Source organism: Alexandromys fortis, unplaced genomic scaffold (assembly GCF_014885135.2).
Source record: "Alexandromys fortis isolate MF-2015 unplaced genomic scaffold, M_Fortis_MF-2015_v1.1 scaffold_351, whole genome shotgun sequence".
Taxonomy (NCBI): Eukaryota; Metazoa; Chordata; class Mammalia; order Rodentia; family Cricetidae; genus Alexandromys; species Alexandromys fortis.
The window spans coordinates 532,139-546,522 of record NW_026068251.1 but is presented as its reverse complement, the minus strand read 5'-3'; the positions used below and the strand labels follow the sequence as shown (position 1 = coordinate 546,522).

Below are 14,384 nucleotides of genomic sequence, written 5' to 3'. Positions count from 1 at the left end.
GAATTCCAGTGCTCCAGTGACAGAGGCAGGTGAATCTCCTTGTGTTGGAGACCAGCATAGTGATTTTTGGGACACCCACAACTACATGGTGAGGGACTGTGTCTCATCAAAGAAAAAAAAAAAAAAACAACAGGAAAAGAGGAGGAGGAAAAAGAAGGAAAAGGATGGAAGAGAAAGGAAACGTGTCCTCTTGTGCTCATTTCTTAGTTTTGCACCTTGGAGTCTAGAAAGTACAGTATGTTGTTTGAGATGTCTGCTCACGGTCTTTTCAGTGAAAAGGCATTATGATCTAGGTGGTGTTGGCATGTGCCTTTAATCCCAGCACACGGAGGCAGAGACAGATGAGTCTCTGAGTTTGAAGCCAGCTTGATCTACAGAGTGACTTTCAGGACATCTAGGGTTAATGATTGACCAGCCTGACTCCATCTTAAGGATAGAAGTCATTTGTTATATGGTCAAAACAAGTTCATTTCAGTTTGTTTTCTTTTTTCTTTTTTCTTTTTTTTTTTTTGAGTCAGGGTTTCTCAGTATAGCGGTGACTGTCCTGGAACTTGCTCCGTGGACCAGACTAACCTCAAAGTTGGAGATCCACCTGCTTCTGCCTCCTGAGTGCTGGGGTTAAAGGCTTTGTAGTTTGTTTCTGTTTGCTGCCAAATTCAAGTTGACCATACTTTAAACTGTTTCTGGAATTTGGCATGCTCTCCACCCTATGGAGTTTGACTTACGGCATCAATGTACCCTGATAACATGTTCTGTCATATAATTGCAAAATGTTTAGCCTACTTAGCAAAAGTTCCTCTGGAAATCCTCCAACCTTTGGAAACCCTACAGTTCTGGATAATGTATAAGCCCCACTTTCTCCTGAGTTCAAAAGAAGAAAAGAAGAAAAGACATTTTAATATAGAATGAGATTGGAAGCCATATTTTAATAATTATGATAACTCATTTACATCTGAAAAATGTCTACAATAGTCTTGACTCCTTGGTCCACTTGCTTTCAGTTAGTCCCCTCTCATACTCCCCCACACCCCACAGTGGTCTATTTTGCTTTTCTGGTTACTGCAGTCACTCCAGGTTGTGGATTTGAAGATCTGCATCTGCAGATTTGAAGCTAGGAACTTTCTCTGAGAGAGAACAACCATTGTCTCTTTCTGTGTCGGGGTTACCAAACTCAGTATGAACTTTTCTAGGTCTATCCATTTACCTGCAAAGTTAATGAGTTAAATTTTCTTTACAGCTGATATTTTAATGGTGTATATGTTCTATATTTTCACCATTCATTCATTAGTTGAAGGACATTTAGCTTGCTTGCCTTCTGTAGCTATTGTGAATAGAACATCAATTACCATGGGTGAGCAACGAGTAGGATGTTAGGTCCTTTGAGCATGTGCCAAGGAGTGGTACAGCTGACCCATGTGCTAGATTGATTTAAATTGAGGTTTTGTATATTTAATTTTAAATTCTTTGTATTGACTTTCAGAGTGGCTAGAATTTTTGTTCATAGGTTTTTATCTTTTTTGGTTTTGATTTTGATCTTGTTGCTTGTAAGCAGAAGTTTCCCTGTTCCTCTCACTGTCAATTAATTACTCAGAGGCTTATATTAATTGTTAATGCTCAGCCAGTAGCACAGGCTTACTACTAACCAGCTCTTACACTTTAACTCATTTCTAGGAAATCCATATACTTCCCTGAGGCTCATGGCCTTTACCTATATCCCATTTTGTGTATTTGACATTTTCTCCATCTGGCTGGCAACTCTCCTAACTTTGTTTTTTTTTTCTCAGCATCCCCTGATTTTTCCACCTAGCCTTATCTTATCTAGCTATTAACCAATCAGCTTCTTTATTTAAAAAAATTATAGCAACAAATCTTCACAGTGTACAAAAGGATTTTCCACAGCAATTGCTAGTTAAGTTATTAGGAGCATTGTTTCTCTACTATAAGAATTTGTGGTTTGCTATCTTGCACTTGGATGATTACTTCCCATTTCTCGTCTACTTATCAGTTGTTCCCGTGAAATGTATTACTTCCCATGTTCTCAAGGATAATTCCTCTGATTCTCTTCTGTATATTTTCTTCTAGTTTATTATTGGAGATTATTTTTCTGATTGCAACAATATGGTTGATATGATTTTTTCCCTCCAGGCTTTAACTATATTTCCATGTTCTTTCTTTGGAATCACTTACTGGACACCTGGTAGTGTTCTGTTTATTAGCTCTTTTCATGTGTTTTGACATTTTTCTTTTACCAGCTTTCAGTATTAACTTTTGCATTTTCTTATATGAAAGGGCAACAAGCCATCTATTCTTTGTTCCTGAAAGAAAAACTCAAAGACGAGAAACAGAAAGAAATGGCTGATTCTCCAGTTAATCTGTCCCAGGTCAGTTATCATGTCCACTATTTTTTCTGGAAATTTTATATTTTGAGACATTGAAAGCCTTTAATTTTCTGCTTCTGATTTTTTTTAACTTTTTTATAAAAATTGTTCCAAACAAACACACAACAAAAAAATAAAAAAGAAAACCCACACACTGAACTTAACCAGACCCAAAGGCTATAAAACTTAAGGTAATTTTATACAGTTAAAGTTGTCATCTTTGGGAACAGAAGCTCTAGAGCCTCACATGAGATTTTATATTTTCACAAAATTTAAATTTTCACAAAATTGAATATATTTTAATTATACCGTACCAAAAACCAAAGACATATGACAAAATTAGACCCAGAAAAGCACTTAGCTTTATATCATTTTTCATAGCTGGTGTTCCTCACCTCGACTCCTGATAGCTAGCCTTCCTTGTTCCTTTTCTCCATGCTCTGCTGTGCCCACGTGTACGTGTTTCCCAAATACATGCATTATTGGCTTGATTTGTCTTAGGAGGCAAAATATGGTTTCTTTTTTCTGACTTCTATGACCTTACTTACTATTATACATTCTAAATCCAAACATTATCCTGTAAATTTTTATCATGTTTTTCTCTTCAGCTGTATATATATATATATATAATATATATATATACCGTTTGCATTATATAGTGATCTGTCGGAAAACAATTAGATTGATTCCAATTCTTTGTTTTCATGAATAAGCAGCAATAAATGTGGGGTATAAATATCTCAGTAATGGGATGTGGAATTCCCTGGGTATATGCCCAGGAATGAAAGAGCTGTTCAAACATTAGATCTATCGTTAATTTTTGTCAGCAATCTCTAAATTGTTATCCACGATGTCTGTATTAACTTGCACCACACATACATACACACACACACACACACACACACACATATATAGAGACAGCACAATGACAGTCTATTAGGATTCCTTTCTTTCTTCATTCTCTCTAACATTTATTGTCAGATTGGTTGATGACAGCCATTCTGGACAGAGTGAGGCAGTATTCCAAAGTAGTTTTAGTTTGCATTTCCATGATGGCATCTTAAGGATCGCGAACACTTTGCAACATTTATTGGCCATTTGTGTTTCTTTTTTCACAAAATGTTTTTTCAGCTCATTTGGCCATATATTGATTGGCAGTTTTATATCCTTGGAATTTAATTTCTGTAATTCTTGGTAAATTCTAGCAATGAACTTATATCCAAAGTGTCACTGGTACAGATTTTCTTCCATTCTTTGGGTGTCTGTGTGCTCTACTGTTTCCTTTGATTAACAGAATGATTTTATTTTTATGTAGTCCCATCTGTTGATACTTGGTTAGTTCTGGTTCTGTTTGTGTTTTTTACTATTCAAAAGTTCTTGCCCATCCCATATCCTGAGGGTGTTTCCTGTGTTCTTTAGGTTTCTGTGCTTCTCATATTAAATATAAGTTTTGAATCACTGTAGCATGATCAACATGTAAAGCATTTAAAATCACATTTCCTCATCACAGATTTTCCTTCTGAGACATGTACACTGTGATCTGTGGGATATAAACATTGCATCCATAACAAATAGTTAACCTTGTCCACACCTGAAGTGTGTGCCTTCTTTCATGTATATTGCGTGTGAGACTGCTATCCTATTGTCCGAGAGTTGGAACATTCCTTATAGAATGTGATTATTTAGAAGTCATCTTTTTGAGTAATTGTCTTCACTCATTTATATTTCTTCACGTCTCCTTATATCAAGGAAACACTCTGTCCAGTATCACATGATCAAACTGTACTTTTTTTCTTTCAGGGTCTGTTTACATTCTGGGATGTAGCTGTGGCCTTCACCCAAGAAGAGTGGGAATGTCTGAACTCTGCTCAGAGGACTTTGTACATTGATGTGATGTTGGAGAATTACAGCAACCTGGTCTCTCTGGGTGAGAAATTTGACTTGTAGATTTCCTAATTCATCCTTTGTATGTAACAACTTTATAGATTATGGACTCGCTGTTAAAGCTGTCATGGAAATGATAAGGGCCTATGGAAACTTTGGTAGTAGATGAAAACTTTTTCATGATACTTCATTTTTTTTTTCCTTCCATTTTCCATTTTAGAGGTTCTGTTTTCCACTTAGAGGTATCATACACCCTACATTTTTTTTTTCCACGATACATTCAGAAACTTAGTAGAATATAATATTTGTACCCATATCTTCTTTTTCATTTATTTCCTTTGATTGAAATAGATTTTCTCATCCAGTATATCCAGATTATATTTTCCCTTCCCTCTAAGTCTCCCAGTTCCTCCCTCTATCCCTTCCTCTCAATATCCATTCCATTTCTTTCTCTCTTTAGAAAAGAGCACTTTTTAAAGAGATAACAACCAAGCATGGCAAAATAAAATATAAGATGAAGCAAAGCCAACTTCAAAGATGAAGTTGGACAACATAGCCCAGCAGAAGGAAGAGAGTCCTTAGAACAGGCAGAAACATCAGAGACCCTTTCTCACACTCCAGAGTCCCATGATAAGACTAAGCTTAAGCTATAATATATATGCAGAGGGCCTGGTGCAGATCCATTTAGGCCTTGTGCCTGCTGCTACTGTCTCTGTGAGTTCACTTCACTTAGCTAGTTAGTTCAGAGGGCCTTGTTCTTCTGTTGTCCTTTATCCCATTGGGCTCTTAGATTCCTTTAACCTCCTCTTCTGCCTGGTTCTCTGAGCTCTGAGGAGAAGGGATTTGATGGAGACATCCCATGTCAACTCTGTGTATCTCTGCTATTTTTGATAACTTTTTTTTTCTTTTCTTTTCATTCTTTGTTGTTGTTGTTGTTGTTGTTGTTTGTTTTGTTTTTGTTTTTCCGAGACAGGGACTTTTTTTTTTCTTTTTACAGCAGTAGTTTTTGGTTTTACCCTTGTTCTTTGGTCTGTCTAGTCTTTGGTCCTTGGTTACCCAAGCAATGTTGTCTATGGGTTCTATCAGATTGGGCCATAAAAAAGATCAGACGTTAGTTAGATACTCCCTCCATTTCTGTTCCACCACTGCCCTAGCATATTTTCTAGGCAGGACAGATTGTAGATCACAGGATTTTGGACTATTTCCATCCATAACTTAAGCTTGATGTCCATCATTGCATTTGACATCATTTTAATTTTGAAAAAAACTTAAAGTATGCAAACTGAAAAGTCTCCCTTAATATATTTACAATAGGTATAGGAAACAGCAATTGAAAATTCGTTCCTATATTCCTCTACTTTGTGTTCTCTTCATGTACTGAACCCAGTACTTGGTTACATGTCTTTATTCTTTCTAAAAACTCTGCCTTGAGTCATGAGCTACCTCATAGAACATGTGGACCATATGCAAGGTAGGCCTGGTCACCTATTCAGAGCAAATGAGATAGCCCTGGAATGTGGGGAGGAGAGAGTAGCCACAACCAGGGTGGGTTAGTGAATGAACAGAACAACAGTAATGGCTTCCATTGAAAGAGAAATCAAGATCTGAAAATAGTTTTGCTATACTTAATTCCACTTGAAAGGATTCCTGATCATTTGACTTAGTGTAGTGTCCTGGTTCCAGGATGCATACTGTCTGTTGTAACTGTTAGAAGATGTTGTGTTTTATTGCACCTGAATTTGGCTGACTTAATACTAGCACAAAATGCAATTTTATTTCATTATGCTGACATCGAATTAAAATAACTTTCCTAACTTTATGTCTGAAATGAATCCATGGAGTAGGATTATTCTATAATTCCCTTCCTTGCTGTCTTTATATTGCATCCTTTATTTTCTTTCCACTGAAGATACACAAACACTCTTCTGGGAAATAATCTCAAGAGTTGCTGTTGAGAGACTTGAGAATAACTCCCAAGGCTACCTCCAGGGTTTGAGTCTGAAGGCCCAGTGGGGTGGAAGGGACTTAGGATATTTGTAATCTGAGGGGTAACAGAAACCCACACAGATGATGTTTGAGTCATGTTCTTTACTCTTCTGTCCCGAGTTTGAAATCTCTGCAGTTTTTATACACATACAATGGTGTTCTTTTCCAAGGCTGCAGTTTTCTTAGGGTCACAAAGTACTCTTTGCAGACAGATATGTTATACAAAGCAATAACTTGTCACTATTTTAATGATTGGCTGTGGCCCTGGCTGTAAAAAATTCCATCTGTCTCTTAAAGGGCAGAAAACTAAACCAAATAGAAATTTTAAGAGGAAACAGGGAATTCGTGCACTCAAAGTGTTACTAAATTTGTAAGCTAAAAGTTTGTGATCAGTAAAACATGCAAAAGCAAAATGCTGTTATCTCCTGGCATAGAGAATGCAGCTGTGCTTCAGAAACTGTGTCAGTGAGTAACCATGGCAACTTGCATAAGGCAAGGGGGAAATGTACAGTGATGATTCATATCAGCATATCCACCAAATGTTAACTGGCAATAAAAATCCTTTCAATTCTAAAACATACTTCTACTCTGTGTGCTTAGAGCAAAGAAGGGGCCTATTACTATTTCATACAAAATCTGGGACTTGATACCTCCCAGCCGCTCCAGCCACCTGCGTGTATTTCACACACTAATCAGTAACAGAAGGCTATCTGTCTCTGAAGATGGTTAATCAGTTTACAACATCTTCTTGTAAATCATCCATATCTCAGAACTAAAACATAATCAGTTAGTCTTCTAAGTTAAAATCTTGTATCGATAAACTGAGGTGAAAGTGTCTTCAAGGTGTTAATAGCCTTTAGGGTCAAAGCAGTGGAGTGCTACATTTTCTGTCACAGGAGGCAGAATGAGCTCAGTACACTTCTTGTTCTTTTTAATATACGAAAGGCTTTGAGTTAACAAATCCAGGCATACAACAGTTCTGTCCTTGAGTTTTATCTGTGAAAGTCCCATTTGGCATCTTTCTTACAGGACACCTTGTCTGGCCAAATTGTTCTGTCATTAAGATAAGTATAAAGAACAGGCTTTTCAGTTTTTTATCACAATGTAGAACAAAAACTTGACTATGACTTATTTTATCCACCAGAGATACATGATATGAGGAGAAATCATCCTTCTATCAGTACATAGAAATATTGGGCCCAACATGTGTGCAATACACTACTAAGCTTGTAGGACAAGTCCCCAAGCTGGAATTAGAGGGGGACCATGTTGCCACACAGAGAATTGCAGGTAGAGACAACCAGCTATTCAAAAGGCAGTATTTCTCACAGGCCCTACCTTGTGAATTTTATCCTCCAGCAAGTGTGTGTGTGTGTGTGTGTGTGTGTGTGTGTATGTATGGTAGGTTGGCCTCCTAAATATCAGTTGTGATATACTGTGTATTCTTGTGGACTCCATCCTAACCCTATGAGGAAATTTAAGAAGCATAGCAGTGTGTGGAGCTCAGACAGTGGAAGATAAAAATTAGCAATAGCTGCCCATGACAGCCCTGCCTTAAACAATCTAGTTCCTATAGTGTCTGGCAGAATTGCTTTGCATCTATAAATTTGGAGAATGTAAAGCTTTTTTTTTTTTAAGAAAAAAGAAAATAAAACCTTTGATGCTTTTGAGTAAGCCTTTAATCTTAAAATGAATTCTCACAGTACTTGTCATTGCTGTTCACTAGGAAGTATAAATACTGTGAATCTGGGATTAGATTAAGTTCTTTTTCATCAGTCTCTGAGTAAATAAATATTTAAAAAGAGACATGTATTCTAATTATAATCAGTCACTGAGCTCCATTCCAGTTATGTTTCATCTTCTATGACGGTCACTCTGTGAGAATCCATATAGTTATAGTGAAAGAATAAATGACTACTGGGAGCTCTATTCTAAATAGTTGCTGGTTGACTTATGAGAGAACTTAGAGAGTCTGTCATTTATCACATATTTATTATTGGAACAAGCCAATTAACCTGAATTTTACCCATTTTCAGAGAACTATTGCAAATGTGATCCTATCCGTCAGCATGTGAATAATGTAAAGGACTCTCGTCAGTCTAATGAGCTTGGCAACATGCTTCATGACCCCTCCACATGTGCACTTTATAAAACATATGGAACTAGAGAAAACTCTAATAGCTACAGATGCAGTGATCACAGGGATGACACAGTTGACTCATCAAACCCTGATGGACATGAAAGCTTGCACACTGGAAAAGAACCTTTTAAATCTGAAGACTGCGAGAAATCTTTAAATTTGGGTTCTATCATTACTCAAGATCACAGACTCTACACTGCAAAGAAAGAACACAGACAGGAAGAATATGATGTCTCTTTCTCTCCTGTATACAGTGTTTTGCAACAAACAATCTACATTGGAGGAACACCACACCAATGTTTGAAAAGCAGGAAATGTGTCAGTACCACCTCTAACCTCATCATACATCCGAGAATTTATACTGGAAAGAAACCCTACAAGTGCAACATTTGTGACAAATCCTATAAGCAGAGTGCAAGTCTTAAAACACATCAAAGACTTCATACTGGGGAGAAACCTTACAAATGCAAAGACTGTGGAAAGTCATTTCGCCTGTTGGTAGTGCTTAAAAACCATCAGAACATGCATACTGGAGAGAAGCCTTACACATGTAAGGAATGTGACAAATCCTTTCCTGTGAAGTCAACTCTTACAAAGCATCAGAGAATTCATACTGGAAAGAAACCCTACAAGTGCAACGTTTGTGACAAATCCTTTAGTCAATGTTCACATCTTAAAATACATCAAAGACTCCATACTGGGGAAAAACCTTACAAATGCAAAAATTGTGAAAAGGCATTTCATGACTTATCAGCACTTAAAAGCCATCAGAAAATGTATACTGGAGAGAAGCCTCACAAATGTAAGGAATGTGACAAATCCTTTGCTCTAAAGTCAACTCTTACAAAGCATCAGAGAATTCATACTGGAGAGAAACCCTACAAGTGCAACATCTGTGACAAATCTTTTACTCAGTGCTCAAGTCTGAAAACACATCAAAGACTCCATACTGGAGAGAAACCTTACAAATGCAGAGAATGTGGAAAGTCCTTTCCTCAGTCCTCAGCACTTAAAAGCCATCAAAAAATGCATTCAAACAAAAGGCATGCTGGAGAGTAGCTTTACCAATGCAATGAGTGTAACAGGTCCTGTAACCACTATTCATTATTAGGAAGGCAGTAGAAAATTCATTTTCTAGAGAATTTATACAAAGGCAAAGAATGTTGTAAGTCCTTTCTCAGCTATCACATCTTAAAATGCATTACAGAATGCACATAGGTGTGGAACCATAGAACGGTGAAATATGTGACAAATGCTTCACTATGACCGCTACTCTTAGAACACATCAGAAAATTCATACTGGAGAGAAATCTTACAGATGTAAAGAATGTGACAAATCTTTTTCTACATGTTCAAGTCTTCAAACACTAGAAAATTCATACTGGAGAGAAACTTTACAAATGGCAGAGACTGACAAATCCTTCATCCAGCATTCAAATCTTACAATATATTACAGAGTTCATAATGGAGATAGACTTGCATATGTAGAGAATGTGAATTTTTTACTAAATGCTCAACTCTTCGAGCACATCATAAAAATACTGGAGAGAAAAATGCCATTGTGAATATTGTGATGTAGCATTTATCTGATACTCTTTGCTTATAAATCACAACAGTATACACAATAGAAACATAACGATATGAAATTTTTGAAAACTTTGAATGAGGTTTATATATTAGAAAAATATCAAAAAATTTATATTATAATAAAATTCTGCAAATCAAACTGAAAAGCTTTTTTTAAAAAAATGTATATAGGAATTTTGACTGCATGCATGTATGCATTCTGCCTGTAGAGGCCAAATGGTATCAGATTCCCAAATCTGGAGCTATAGGCAGTTGTAAGCTGCTGCCTGCATGTGTGCAGGAAATAGAACCCTGATTCTCTGAAAGAGGAACCAGAGCTCTCAGCCACTAAGCCATTTCTCAAGCCCCTGAGAAAAGCTGTAATAAAACATCTTGTTCAGCCTCTACAAATTCATGATTCCTGTCATGTTGTGCCCACCTTTAATCCCAATACTTCAGACACAGAGGCAGGGGTATTTGTATGAGTTCAAGGCTAGCCTGCTCTTCATAATAGATCAGAACAGGCAGAACTGTATAAACTCTGTATCCATAAACAATAATGACAAAAATGCATCAAAAATTGTGACAAAAACCTTTATTTTTTCCTCTAATTTTGCTGTATATTACTAAATTTATACTTCTGACAAACCTTATAAAGGTACACCATATATAACCACCTTATCTTGCTGTTCATTGGAAGTTTCACCCCAAATACATTCAGTTTAACAAATCCTTTGCCTAGTGCTAGAATAGTAATCATGAAATTCATAATGAAAGGAAGCACAAAAAAATGCTCCAATAAATTCTCATCTTTTATCCTCAAACATCTTCATCTTAGGTTTATACTAATGCAAATACGGAGAGGTTGAGAAACTGTAAAGAATTGGACTGTGAATGTGACATCTACAATTTATAAATCTCCAGGTCAGGGCTGGAGAGATGGTCTGTAGGACCCTGATTTGATTCACAACACCTAACAGGTAGCTCACAATTGTATGTACCTCTAGGATGAGGGTATCTGATGCCTACTGGATTCTTTAGGCACCATTTTCACATACTGCACAGACATACATGCAGGCAAAACATTCATACATAAAAAGAAATCCCCAAGGTTGCCAGGCTTAGTAGACTATGGCTTTCATCCCTGGATGTTGGAAGTAGAGACAGGTTGATCTCTGGGAAATTAAGGCAATCTTAGTCTACAAGCAAATACCAAGACACCCAGTGTTACACAGAGACACCCTGTTTCAAAAAAGGAAAGTTCTGAAGGCATTCAGAAATTACTTTTGAAGTGCTGAAGGAAAATGGGGAAGTATTTATTCTGTCTTAGAGTTTTTATTGTGCTAAGAGACACCATGACCACCACAACTCTTACAAAGGAAACATTTAATTGGGACTGGCGTACAATTTCAGAGATTTAGTCCATTATCATCATAATGGGACATGGCAGCATGCAAGAAGACGTGCTGGAGAATGAGCTGAGAGTGGAGGAATTATACCTGGACTTGTAAGCAATAGGAAGGAGTCTGAGTCTCATGCTGAGCTAAGCTTGAGCAAAACAGACCTCAAAGCCTGCCCCCACAATGACACACTCCTTTCAGCAAGGCCACACCTACTTCAACAAGACCAAACCTAATATTGCCACTCCATTTGGGGGCCATTTTCTTTCAAACCACCACATATTCTAAACTTTAAAATAATATATCTGTCCTTAATCTTAGTAGACCTTTACTGAGGAAAAAGAGACTCCTGTGACCCTCCTTCACCCATAATGAAATGGTAATTGTCCCAAACTTGCATAGTTGCTGTAGTGAGGAGGTGAGTGGGCATGCTTTCCATCCCACCCGGCTCCCTCACGGCTAGCTTTACACCCAAAATAACAGCACACAAGCTGTATTTATTTAAATACTGCCTGGCCCATTATATCTAGCCTCTTCTTGGCTAACTCTCATATCTTACTTAATCCATTTCTAATAATGTGTGTAGCACCATGAGGTGGTGTCTTACTGGGAAAGATTCAGCATGTCTGACCTGGCGGCTGGCTCCATTGCATCTGCTTGACTCATCTTTCTCCCAGAATTCTGTTGTCTACTCCACCCACCTATGTTCTGACCCATCAGGCCAAGCAGTTTCTTTATTAACCAATGAAAGTATGACCCTCCTCCATCAAGTTGCTTGTTCTCAGTACTTTTTGAACAGCTATTTCAATTGTGCATTACCTTCTACTATTGGTGAATGAATTCATCAATGTTGAGAGTAGTACAAACTGATAGTTGTAATCATATATATTTTTGATGGCAGATTAATGACATGTTCATTAACAAAACATCAATAGACTCTGCCCTTGGACCTGTAATTCCCAAGCCATGATTTTGTTTGTTTTACCATATTTACAGTACCAGACATGAATTCCCTTCTGGTGGAACTGGGGTCAATTCTATCAAGAAACAGGTTGGTTATTACTATAAGCAGTCATGCCAGAATTGCATGAGTGTACACATCTTGCCTAGTTGGTTTGCATTATTAAGACCTGTTACAGGGAGTGGGGTTCCTTGTTCCAGCTGCCCAGCTAGCGTATACCCGAAATAATCACACAGAAGCTGTATTAATTAAAACACTGCTTGCCCATTAGCTCTAGCCTATTGGCTACTCTCACATCTTGATTTAACCCATTTCTATTAATCTGTGTTTACCATGAGGTGTCTCCATGGAGGCTCTCTGTCTCTCTCTCTCTCTCTGTCTCTCTCTCTCTCTGTCTCTCTGTCTGTCTCTGTCTCTCTCTCTTCTTCCTTCCAGAATCCATTTCTGTCTTCACCTACCTGTTCTGCCCTATCAGGCCAAGCCATTTCTTTATTAATTAACCAATGAAAGCAACACATAAACAGAAGGACCTCCTAAACCAAAGACCATTAACATTCTTTCTGTCAGGCACATGTACAGAACTTTGTAGTATATAAAAGCTAGCTGGTAGGGAAAGTTCTCTGGTAAGTTCAAGGTTACTCTCTTATCTTGTAAAAAAAAAAGTGTTTTGTGTCTTCTACAATGCCATGTACTTATGGTGGCCAAGGAAGAGCAGTGGAAATGAAGACTTGTTTTGGTGGTTGTGCCTCTGTTGTTTCCTTATTCAGTAGTTTTTGAGGACTTGTTTTGGTGGTTGTGCCTCTGTTGTTTCCTTATTCAGTAATTTTTGAGGACTTGTTTTGGTGGTTGTGCCTCTGTTGTTTCCTTATTCAGTAATTTTTAGGCAGATAACCTAAATGGTAGGCTGCATTTCATTTAATAACTGGTATCTGTTAGCAGCATTATTTACCTGTTGTCGAATACCGCTGTTCACAGTTTTAAAAATTACATTTCCTTTTAACTTGTAAGACTCTTGCATACACTTTTATACCCAAATACAACAGGGGGAATAAGACAAAAGACTGCTTTAACATGATTCAAAGGACAAATAGAACAGTTATTTGCTTCAATACTTTGAGACATCAAGTCAATAGCATTCTGTTGTTTGTATAGTAAACCCACTCTAGACCAAGTATCCTGAAGGCTTCCACTCCCAAGGTCAAACCTCCTAATACAAAAGGAGCAGAAGTATGCTTGAATATCCTGACCATTGGTCATAATCTAACTGTAATGGGCCATCTTAATGTCAAAAAGATCAAGTGACCACACCCTAGGTAATGATGTATAGCCACACTTGTTGTCAACAACTTTGAACAAGCGAAAACTTTCTGACCTTCAGACAAGATGTAAACAGGATCACATTTTTGGGCCTCCACAGAGTACATAACATTTTTGTCTTTCTGGGTCTGAGTTATCTCACACAGGATGATTTTTTTTCTACTTCCATCCATTTGCCTGCAAGTTTCATGATATTTTTTTTTTAACCACTGAGTAATACTCCATTGTAAATATATAACACATTTTCTTTATCCATTTTTCAGTTGAGGGGCATCTAGGTGGTTTTCAGGTTTTGGCTATTACAAATAATGCTGCTATGAACATAGTTGCATAAGTTTCCTTGTGGTATGATTGAGCATCTTTTGGGTATATTCCCAATTGTGGTATCTCTGGGTTTTGAGGTAAACTGATTCTCATTTTTCTGAAAAATCACCATACTGATTTCCAAAGTAACTGTATAAGTTTGCGCTCCCACCAGTAGTGCAGGAATGTTTCCCTTACTCCACATGCCCTCCAACATAAGCTGTCATTAGTGTTTTTGGTCTTAGTTATTCTGACAGGTGTAAGATGGTATCTCAGAGTCATTTTGAGTTGCATTTCCCTGATGACTAAGGATGTTGAGCAATTCCTTAAATGTCTTTTGGCCATTTGATAGCCTTCTGTTGAGAATTCTCTGTTTAGATCTGTACCCATTTTCCATTGGATTGTTTAGTATTTTAATGTCTAGTTTTTTGGGTTCTTTATATATTTTA

The 14,384-nt window shown here is 37.3% G+C and overlaps 1 protein-coding gene and 1 pseudogene across 4 annotated transcripts in view; both read left to right on the top strand.

The window, feature by feature from the left end:
* LOC126494183 (zinc finger protein 54-like) overlaps positions 1-14,378 on the top strand; it is a 20,272-nt pseudogene extending 5,894 nt beyond the window's left edge.
* LOC126494175 (zinc finger protein 54-like) overlaps positions 1-14,384 on the top strand; it is a 227,931-nt gene that overhangs the window by 79,712 nt on the left and 133,835 nt on the right. The gene's annotated exons all lie outside the window — the stretch shown is intronic.